General features: G+C 38.2%; 1 pseudogene; it reads left to right on the top strand.

Annotated features, from left to right (window-relative positions):
• Positions 1-7261: 7261 nt before the first annotated feature.
• LOC140519154 (nuclear envelope integral membrane protein 2-like) lies at positions 7262-11140 on the top strand (annotated as a pseudogene).
• The last annotated feature ends 215 nt before the right edge of the window (positions 11141-11355 follow it).

Raw genomic sequence — 11355 nt, forward strand, 5'->3', positions numbered from 1 at the left:
GTGTGTGTGTGTGTGTGTGTGTGTGTGTTTGGGGAGAGAGGAGCAAAGAATAAAGAGTAAGTTCTAAGAATCAATAGATCACTAGTTCAAAAGCAGCCACCATGTCTGGTGCTGAGGCCACTCATAGACCTTTGTCAATTTTACCAATATTCTCAATTCTGTTAGTGAGAGCAGTGGTCCATGATCATAATTTTGAGCCCAGGTCTTCCCGAATCCAAATTTACTACTCTACTTTATCATTCTGCTTGTGTAACTTTGAGTAAATCACTCAACCTCTTTGGGTGTCAGTTGTAGAAGGAAGGGAAAAGACACAATGGTCTCTGTATGTTTGCATGACTACAGTAGTGCTCTGTTCATACTCATTCACACATTCATTCATGCATGCATGCATGCATTCATTCATTCATTCATTCCACAATCGTTTACTAAATGGCTATTCTCTATAGTATACTTTCCTTAACAATATGGGCGATAACGAGATATGTGTTCTCTTGACTGGTGATGGTGTTCACTATGATGTTTACATAAAGTATTTTGCAAACTTTAAAAGCACTAAATAAATGTTGTCATTCATTCTTCAGTCTTGAAGAGGACCAATGACATCAGGAGGGTGATGTCTTGACTTGCAAGTGAAATAGATTTAAGTGAGGCAGGGCTGTGCAAAGTCCTTGGCCTTGCTATCTCCTCCAGAGTCATGGGAGTCCCATGGTGAGACATAGGTCACGATGACTGGAGATACTAACACCATTGTTGTTATTAGCCCAGGCCTTCAGCTTGGTGATAACTTCATTCCCTAACCCTTACACTGCACTCTGTTTAAAGAACATTTTAAAAATGTTTAAAGAGTAATGAGGGGAGGGGGGTTCAGTGTTAGTAAATATTTAACAACTAAGTTCTGCAGGAAAAATATAAATGTATTATACATCTCATATACATACATTTTATACATACATATACACACAAATATAAATATACACATACTTTTCGATTTAATCTGCATTGCAAATACTTTCAATCTAGACAATCAATGAAACAATGAATCAAGCCATGATTTTCCCAGCAATTTAGCAATTGCTGATGTGTAAATGCTCATACAACTTGGTTAGAGTTAACTTTAACACACCCCTGTATCTTCATGAAACCAAAATATCTAGTTAATTTAATCCATTTTTTAAAGAAATTACAACTGTTCACTTGTTATTTGACAGATCAGTTTTTGTTGGAGTGACCAGGCTAGCTATGTGCATTCATATGGTCTCGGTCTAATATTATAGAATCAGCAGAAAATGTCCAAATGTAGCAGAGAAGGAGCTGATGGTCAACGTGTGTAAACATATAACAGGGTGGGATGCAATTTTATAAGGGAGGGGAGCTTTTCTCTTTATGGCTAAAATCACAATCTCCTGAATATCTCCTAGGCAAAGGGAACGTTTTGGAGTAAACATCCAAGAGAAAATTATCCAGAGGAATGGTGGCTGTCCATAGAGTCTCCATAGCACTATTCAGCGATGACAGGGTTAAAATTCATCAAGAGTGCTGCTCTCACTTTTTTGTGACTGTTTTCTTTCATGTAAAAATAAGTTTCAACAATTGTCTGCTATTGTCGGAAGAAAGCCAACAGATTTAGGTTAGAGGAAGTGGCTGGGTTATGTTTCCAGGCCAGCTCAGGGGTGGTACAGTGTTTCTCATTTGATCCAGGAAACAACATGTTTTCTCTAGATTTGCTGTGTGCAGCAAATGATATTTATTTGCCTTACGAATGTGAAGTCATTGTTCAAAGAACAGAAATGGGATGAGCAGGAGGAGCCCATTTGTCCAGTAACAGAACTGATCCTAAGTTATATAAGCACCCCATGACATTCTATCAGTGATGGAAAGAAAATCCATGTACAAGATTCATCCATCAAGAGTCATGAATAAAGATGACACTGATTAGAAAGTTAGAAAGTACACAAGCTCAAGAGGAAGACACGAGGGAATAGCTGTTTGCTCAAGACAATGTCTTATTTATGTCTTCCTTCTTGCCAAGGCATCCTAATTAAAGACACCACGTGATAAGGTGCTGAGTGCTCCCAGCTCCAGAATTGGGAAATCCAGGAGTTGAACAAAGGAGATTTTGCAACAAGTCTTTCTATTGAACTCAAATTGACCTAGGTTTCTATTCCTAAGTCATTTACCTCTGTGCCTTTTGAAGGCTGTCTCCCCCATCTGTAACGTCTGCCTCCTCACCTCCATCTCTTTGAAACCTAGGTTCCTTTCAAGGCTCAGTTCAAATGCCATCACCTTAAAGACACCTTTCCTGATTCTCTGAATTGTTTTCACTTTCTCCCTCTTGAAATTACTTTGTATTTACTTACATGTATACATGTTAGATCTCTGTAATAGAAACTAAGTACTTTGAGGGTGGACATTGTTTTATTTTGCAAAGGGCTTCTGGACCCCCCTAGCATTAGAGTGATTATCAATAGTAGCTGTTGCTGTTTCCCACCCAGCCTGATGTCTTTGTTTTTCTTGACCTCATCAAAGGGGCCAAGCCTACTTCTTAAACAGGCCTATTCAATGAATGGGAGTTGCCTCACCCTAAGTGAGTACATGCCAAGACCTTGGCCTAAAGGGCCCAAGGTCTCCCAATGCATCCTGGATCATCTCCAGTCATCCTGAGGAATATCAGGTCAGTGGATTCAGACGGCTCTGGAGGAGAAGTGAGGCTGGTGACCTGCACAGCCCTCCCTCACTCAAAACAAAGTCAGTTGCAAGTCATGTCATCATTTCTCTGATGGCATGATCTTCTTCAGCAACAAAGGACAAACCCGATGTTTTATTTTGTGCCTTTGTGTTCCCCTGCTGAAGGCCAATACAGGCCTTTCCATAAAGAAGATTTCAATGTTTATTGAATTAAATCTATAACCAATATTAAAATGATATTATTTCTTAAAGTCAATCAATATACATTAAATTAGCACCAACTGTGTGCCAGGAACCATGTTAAGCACTGGGGATACAAAGAAAAGCTAAAAAATAATCCCTATTCTCCAGTAACTCATGGTTTATTGGGAAACACAGCATACAAACCATGTACCAATAATATACATAAAGGACAAATTGGAGAAAATCAACAGAAGAAAATTACTATCTTTAAGGGAGATGAGGAAAGACTTCTTGCAGAGAGCGGAGTTTTTATCTGGAACTTGAAAAAAGCCGGGGAAGCCAGGAGGTACAGATGAGGAGGGAAAGGATTTCAGGAATGAGGGATGGCCAGTGACAGAGACAGAAACAGGACTATAAGCCAGTATTTACAGTTTTTGTCCCCACAATTGTCAAAAAGAAAGAAAGAAGGAAAGAAAGAAAGAAAGAAAGAAAGAAAGAAAGAAAGAAAGAAAGAAAGAAAGAAAGAAAGAAAGAAAGAAAAGAAAGAAAGAAAGGAAGGAAGAAAGAGAAAGAAAGAAAGGAAAGAAAGAAAGAGAAAGAAAGGAAAGAAAGAAAGAGAAAGAAAGAGAAAGAAAGAAAGGAAAGAAAGAAAGAAAGAGAAAGAAAGAAAGAGAAAGAAAGAAAGGAAAGAAAGAAAGAAAGAGAAAGAAAGAAAGAGAGAAAGAAAGAAAGAAAGAAAGAAAGAAGAAAAGAAAGAAAGAAAAGAAAGAAAGAAAGAAAAAGGTAGGGAGGGGTAGAATTACCTTTCCTTAAAAGGCTTCTGGAGATGTTTGGCCAAAGTGAGGAAGCACCACCCACTAATTCTGAATAAACATCTGCATATGGGATAATCACAAGAGTCAATTATGATGTGGTGGTCAAAATGACAATAATCTAATGCCTGGTATTGTCCTACTAAAGGTTCCTGCTTTTACTGTTGCTTCCTAGACTCAGTAGATTTTAGCCTAACACGGAGTGTGCCAGACCATTTTTTAAAGCTGATTTGGGCCAAAGCCAACGTTCCATTACAATTAATATTCTTCTAACAACAGAAGGATTTTATCACCAAAATCAGAGGATGTTTATTTCATGGAAAGGAGTCATGTAGGTGAAAAACAGCAGTAATTGTCTAAGCCTACCAACCCTTAATTTTTTTATTTATACCTTAGTCCCTGAACACATTACTACCCTGCCAGGTCTAACTCTCCTGAAACCAGCAGCATCTCTGGGGCTGCCAGCATGTTTCACTGAAGCTGCAAATCAAGAAAACTTAAAATGTTGTGGGGGCAAGGAAAGTATGTTTGCCACTTAGTGTAGCATATCTTACCTCACTTTGATGAAATAGAGGAGGCTAGGAAAAATAATGCTGAAACTGCACTGAAAGGTGGGATATCTTGGAAGGTAGGGAGTGTCCCATCACTGGAGAGATTCAAAAACCAGTTGAATTTTGGAGACAATTCTTATGCAGGTACGAGTTGGATTATATGGCTATCTATTCTAATTTTGAGCTTCTTTGATTCCTTCAGGTTTTTTCCCCCTCTTAATTATCCTATTATCCCATTATTAATGCAAATATGACATAATGGATTAGATCTCTCACTGTCCTTCAAGACAGGAAGTTGTTGTTCTTGTTCAGTCCTTTTAATATGGTGGACTCTTTGTGACCCCTTTTAGAGTTTACTTGGCAAAGATACTGGAGTGGTTTGCCATTTCCTTCTCCAACTCATTTTACAATTGAGGAACTAAGGCAGAGAATTTAGTGACTTGCCCAGGGTCATATATCTAGTAAGCATCTGAGGCTGGATTTGAATTCAAGTCATCCTGATTCCAGACCCAGCACTTTATTCACTAGACCACCTAGCTGTCCAAGTCAGAGTTTATTTTTTTTCCATTTTTCCCCTCTCCCCCATCCTGAGATGACATGCATTCTGATTACCCTTTCCCCCAGTCTGCCCTCCCTTTTATCATTCCCACCTCTTACTTTCTTGAAGGGCAAGACAGATTTCTATATCCCATTGCCTGCATATCTTATTTCCCAGTTGCATGTAAAAACAATTTTTTTACGTTGGCTTTTAAAACTTTGAATTCCAAATTCTCTCCTTTCTTCCCTCCTCACCCACCCCCATTAAGAAGGCAAGCAATTCAATATAGGTTATACATATGCAGTTATGCAAAATGCCTCCATAATAATTATGAATGTGAAAAATTTACTATATTTCTCTCCATCCTATCCCACCCTGCCCAACTATCCTATTTCCTCCTTTGACTCTGTCCCTTTTCTAAAGTGTTTGCTTCCAACTGCCTCCTCCCCCAATATGTCCTCCCTTCTATCATCCACCTGCTCCCCTTCCCTCTGACTTTCCTGTAGGGAAAGATACACAATTGAGTGTGTATGTTATTCTCTCCTTAAGCCAAATCTGATGAGACTAAGGTTCACTCATTCCCTCTAACCTCTGCCTTCTTCCCCCACATTGTGAAACTTTTATCTTGCCTCTTTTATGTATGTGAGATGATTTACCCCATTCTACTTCTCCCTTTCTCCTCCCAATATATTCCTCTCTTACCCATTAATTTTATTTTTTAGATATCATCCCTTCACATTCAAGTCACCCTGTGCCATCTATCTATCTATCTATCTATCTATCTATCTATCTATCTATCTATCTATCTATCTATCTATCTATCTCCTCCAACTTCCCTAATACTGACAAAGGTCTTATGAGTTATAAATATTATCTTTCTTTGTAGGAATGTAAGCCTTTCAACTTTAATAAGTCTCTTATGATTTCACTTTCCTGTTTATGTTTTCATGCTTCTCTTGATTCTTGTATTTGAAAGTCAATTTTTTCTATTCAGTTCCTGTCTTTTCATCAATAATGCTTGAAAGTCCTCTATTTCATTGAAAATCATTTTTTTCCCCTGAAGGATTATACTCAGTTTTGTTGGGTAAGTGATTCTTGGTTTTAATCCTACCTCCTTTGACCTCTGGAATATCATATTCTACACCATCCAATCCCTTAATGTAGAAGCTGCTAAATCTTGTGTTAACCTGATTGTATTTCCACAGTACTCAAATTGTTTCTTTCTGGATGCTTGCAATATTTTCTCCTTGACCTGAGAACTCTGGAATATTCCTAGGAGTTTTCCTTTTGGGATCTCTTTCAAGAAGCAATTGATACATTCTTTCAATTTCTACTTTACCCTCTGGTCCTAGAATATTAGGGCAGTTTCCCTTGATAATTTCTTGAAAGATGATATCTAGACTCTTTTTTGGACTGACTCAAATTGAACTACCATTCAATAATTTTTAAATTATCTCTCCTGGATCTCTTTTCCAGGTCTGTGGTTTTTCCAATGAGATATTTCACATTGTCTTTTATTTTTTTCATTCTTTTAGTTCTGTTTTATAATTTCTTTGTTTCTCATAAAGTCATTAGCTTCCATTTGCTCCATTCTAATTTTGAAAGAATTATTTTCTTCATTGAGCTTTTGGACTTCCTTTTCCATTTGGCCAATTCTGCTTTTTAAGGCATTCTTCTCCTCATTGACTTTTTGGACTTTTGCTATTTGAGTTAGTCTATTTTTTAAGGTATTATTTCCTTCAGTATTTTTTGGGGTCTCCTTTAGAAAGCAATTTTCATTATTTTCTTGTATCACTCTCATTTCTCTTCCCAATTTTTCCTCTACTTCTCTTATTTGATTTTCAAAATTCTTTTTCAGCTCCTCCATGACCTGCAACCAATTCATATTCCTCTTGGAGGCTTTTGATGTAGGAGAACTGAGGCATACATGAGGAAATTAGGATATTGGGTCAGAGTGGATGGGGGGAAGTGCAGTGCCTAGGTAGGGGCAGTGGGCCTGCTGTTCAATGGGGCCTATGATTGAGTCTGGGAGCCTGTGGTGTGATTAAAGCCAGATTATGCAAGCCTGTTACTCAGTGAAGCCCATAAGAATGTTGAGGTTGAGGACAGCTTTATTAGGATTCCATCACATTCATTAAGTACCTACTATGTGCTAGCAGATAAGAAAGACCTTAACAAAGAACAATCAGTTACACCTCTGCCCTCAAGGGCTTTGCAACCCTGTGGGGAAAGTAAAATCCTTACGAAAAAAGGAGTAAGGTACAACATGGTGCTCAAAGTATGAGAAAAAGAGTCATAAAGTACTATGTGAGTTTCAGAAAAGGGAAAGGTCAATTCTTGATAATAGATTTTAGGGAAGACATGTCTCAAAATTTGTATCATATGTAAGAAGGAAAGGTAAAAAAGAAGCTTTTCAATCTCAATCTTCTCAAGCAAAATAAAAGTCCATGTCACCTATTAAAGAGTAGAGCAGGGGAGGGGACTTAAGGAACATGGAAAATGTCTGCAAGGACTGCTATGGGACAGATGAAAAGGAGGTAACAGGAAGGGAATTAAAGGAACAGCAAAGCTGGAAGGGCTCAGTTAAGGTGAAATGGCATAGATTTATATTGGACCCAATCAATATGGCTTCTTGACTTTCTCTATCCTGGCTCATCACTCTGAAGTGGGAATGGGAGTAGAAAGAGTCTTAAAAGAGACTACCTAAAGTTAAAGATTAGCAAAGCAGAAACCTGTGAATAGAGGAAGAGGTTTTATTTTGAGGCTTGAGCACTGCTCAGAGAGGATGAACCTGGGAAGGGTGTCATTGTAAGAAGCCCTGGTCAGACATGGATGTAATAAATAATCCTAGCCTTCTAAGAGTCAGAGGAGAGGGGAGAAAAGGAGAGGCTGGGACAGAAAAAGAGGTAGGCAGAAGACTGAGATAAACTTTGCTTGCTTAAATATTTTGTCCAGGGCCCTGCCTAGCAAACACAGAATAAATGATTTTGACTTAAGTAAGAAAGACTATGTTCAGTCCTTTTCTGCCCAGGCACATGTACACTTAGCAGATAACTTCTGGACTAACTGAAGATGAGTTTCAGAAAAACATTCCTGATTTGCTGAATGCCCAAAGGAAGTGACTTGGAAGATGTTTCTCATCTCTAAGATTTCCTTGAAAAGAGAAAAAAAATAGCTAATTATGCAATTCTGAAGACTGAGATTTATTAAGCTATTAAGCTGGTCAGAAAGCTATTTTGTAGTCTAGTTATGGACGGAGCAATTCCTTGGGCACTGTTACTTAAGAATCAAGGTTATATTTTAGAAAGTCACAAAGGAGGCTCTCCAATTGCCCCTTCTATTGCAGGTTTTAACTGCCAAACTCTAGCACATACCTCCAAAAAACAAAACCAGCTCCCTCAACTCACTTGTCTGTGCTTAATCTCATTTCCTCCTGGACCTTTTTATTCAACTTCTTCCACATTTGCCTTCAGGAGGATCTCATCATTCTTTGAACACCTGGGCATTTTCTTCTCACATGTCCATCTGAAGCAAGGTGCAAAAGATTTATATATAGTTAGAGTCAATTGAATACGACAGAACAGCACCATTAAAAAAAGATGATAACACTATTGCATTGATCTTAGATGGGTGTTATGAAGATCAGGAAAGTGTGGAGACACTGTGGTGCATTAGAAAGAATGAAGGATTTCAAGTCAGAGAAATTGGATTCTAATTCCATCCCTACTACTTAATACCTTGAGCAAATCATCTAACCAGGAAGGAGATTTGTTCTGTGAAGTTTGCATTCAGTCTAAGGGTCACACTTGAAGACCTAGAGGGCCACATGTGGCCCCACCCCTAATCAAGGTCTCACTTTCCTCATTGACACAAAGAGAGGATTGACTATGTGGTTTCTAAGATCCCCTTCAGCTCTTAAATTCAAGAACAAATGAAATAATGTTGGGGAAGGAAGAGTATATTATATATAATATATATGTGTGTTCATGTGTGTGTATGTATGTATGTATGTATGTATATGTGTATACAACATATTTCTGTTCTTTAAAACAAAAACTTTGAGTAGGGGCAATGTTTCTATATTCTGCTGTTGGGCATTCTTACAACCTTACTCTTTTTCCTGCTGTATTTTCGTGAGAAGATACATTCCCAAATATAGCATCTTTGGGGTTATGCTTCATTCACCTTGTATGCCAGTTAATGGAAGAACTAAAGTGGCTCTGGCATGAAAACAAAATGTATATATTAGGTTACACTCTAACCATGGGATACTTCCTCTTTGCTGCCTGTTTCCGATACAGGTCACTTGACAAAGAGAGGAGCATAAATCTCTCAATGCGGACATTACAGCTTTAATTGTTACTACAGCCCTGGTTGCCTATGTAGTGACAGTTCTAATTTCTTCTCAGGGTCTGTATTATTATCCAAGCAGAGCTTTCTGCTGTGTAGGCAGAAAAATTAAGGAATATTATAAATCAAAAAGGAGGATGAGTAAGCACATTACTGAAGCAGAATATGGGGTGCAAACATAAATTGAAACAGCCAAGGTGTCGGAGAAGTCTCATGTTTTGCCACAGCATCAACTTCCCATCATGGTTAACTGTATCCAGACTCCAGTCCCTGAAAAACTTGTGGTGTTTGTTTTGGGAGCAAGTTACCTGTCACCTGAAGAAATCAGAAGAATGAAGAACAGTAAGGCACTGGAGGCTGGTTCTTGGGAGAGCAGCTCTGGAGGATCCCAAGAGTACAATCAACAAGATGGTTGCTTTCAGGAAGAGGAAATAGTTGAAATGCAGAGGGTGTATCAAAAGGAGGAACCATTATAAGGAAACTGAGGAGGCCATAGCAATTTCTCTGGAGCACAGATGGGTCCCATGGGAAAGGGAAATTAAACAGTAAATGTCTTTTGTGCTTGGAAATCATCCTTGCTGGAAAGTCTTGCTGCTCACTCTACTGTAGGTGGCAACCAAGATTCTTTGAAGAGTCCTTTGGAGTTTCCTAGAAAGGAAACTTTCCCGGGGAACAATGGGAGGGGTTCTTTCTATTTCTATTCCCCAGCATGAAGAGGTGCCTTATCAGTGCTGTGTTAAGTCTTCCTCTAGATCCTCACAGTGAGAGGGGCTGTCTTCTGCTTCCAGGATATTTCAGCTCTCAACTTGAGGAAGAGACCATTGATGCCGTGACAGATAAGCTAATATACCATTCCTTATTTGATTTTTAGTTTTACATGCATGGGATAAAGACTGATATCTTTGAAAAAAGGAAACCTATTTTCCTATTTTTTTGAAGTTTTGATAATATTTTCATGGAATGTAATATCATGACATCAGGGTTGTTTTTCATATTTTACTCAAATGATAATGTTCAAATAATGTTTGAGTATGCTTACCTCCTAATATAGGGGCAGCTAGAGGGCACAGTAGATAGAGAACTGGGCCTGGAGTCAGGAAGACTCATGTTCCTGAGTTCAAATCTAGCCTCCAACACTTACTAGCTGTGTAACCTTGGCAAGTCATTTAACCCTGTTTCCTTCAGTTTCCTCTTCTGTAAAATGAGCTGGAGAGGAAATGCCAAGAAAACCCCAAATGATGCCATGAAGATTGGGTGTGAGGACTGAGAGAGAAAGATGTCAAGATGGCACCTAGGTTAGGAGTCTGGGTGATTGGGAGGATTGATGACACCCTGAATAGTTCAGAGGTTAGGAAGAGGGCAGGGTTTGGGGGTAAAAGAAAATTAATTCTGTTTTGGACACTCTGAGCTTAAGATCTCTACAGGATATTCAGTTTGAAATATCTAATAGATAGTTGGAGATGAGAGTGGAGGAGTGGAGAGAGATTAGTGCTGTATAAAAAGATATGAAAAACATCCCAATAGAAATGATGGTGGAATCCATAGGAGTTCATGTAATCCCAAAGTGAAATGAGAAAAGAGGGCCAAGAACAGAACTCTAGGGGACAACCATGATTAGTGGGCATGATGTGGAAGAAGATCTAACAAAGTAGCCTGAGAAGGAAGGAATAAGTAAGAGGAGAAGCAGGAGAGAACAGTGTCACGAAAACTTAGAACAGATTATCAAGAAAAGGCTGATTGATTATCAAAGTCTGCAAAGAGATAAAGAATGATGAGAGTTGAGAAAAGGCCTTTAGAGCTGGCAATTAAGAATTTTCAACAGTATACTGGATATCTTGATCTGAGTGTCACCAATATGTTCAATACAAAATGTCTAAAACTTAATCTATCACAATCCCCTCTAAATCTAGGACGTTAGGTAGCACAGTAGATAGGGTGTTAGCGTTAAAACCGAACCTATCTCAAAGAACTACTATGAAATTCCAAAGGGATAATACAAATAAAATGCTCTCCAAACTAAATGTAGGTATATCCATTTATGTGGTTTTATATGTATATATACATATATGTATGTGTGTGAATGTATGTATATGAATATATATGTGAATATTGTTTGTAATGTATTTTACTTCTATTATATATATGATATATTCCATTATGTTTAATAGTTAGAGAAGCACATAGACAAATAGATACATACATACACACATAATAGATAGGCCTAGAACTGTGATTT

The sequence above is a fragment of the Notamacropus eugenii genome, chromosome 1 (genome assembly GCF_028372415.1).
Source record: "Notamacropus eugenii isolate mMacEug1 chromosome 1, mMacEug1.pri_v2, whole genome shotgun sequence".
NCBI classification, from domain to species: Eukaryota; Metazoa; Chordata; class Mammalia; order Diprotodontia; family Macropodidae; genus Notamacropus; species Notamacropus eugenii.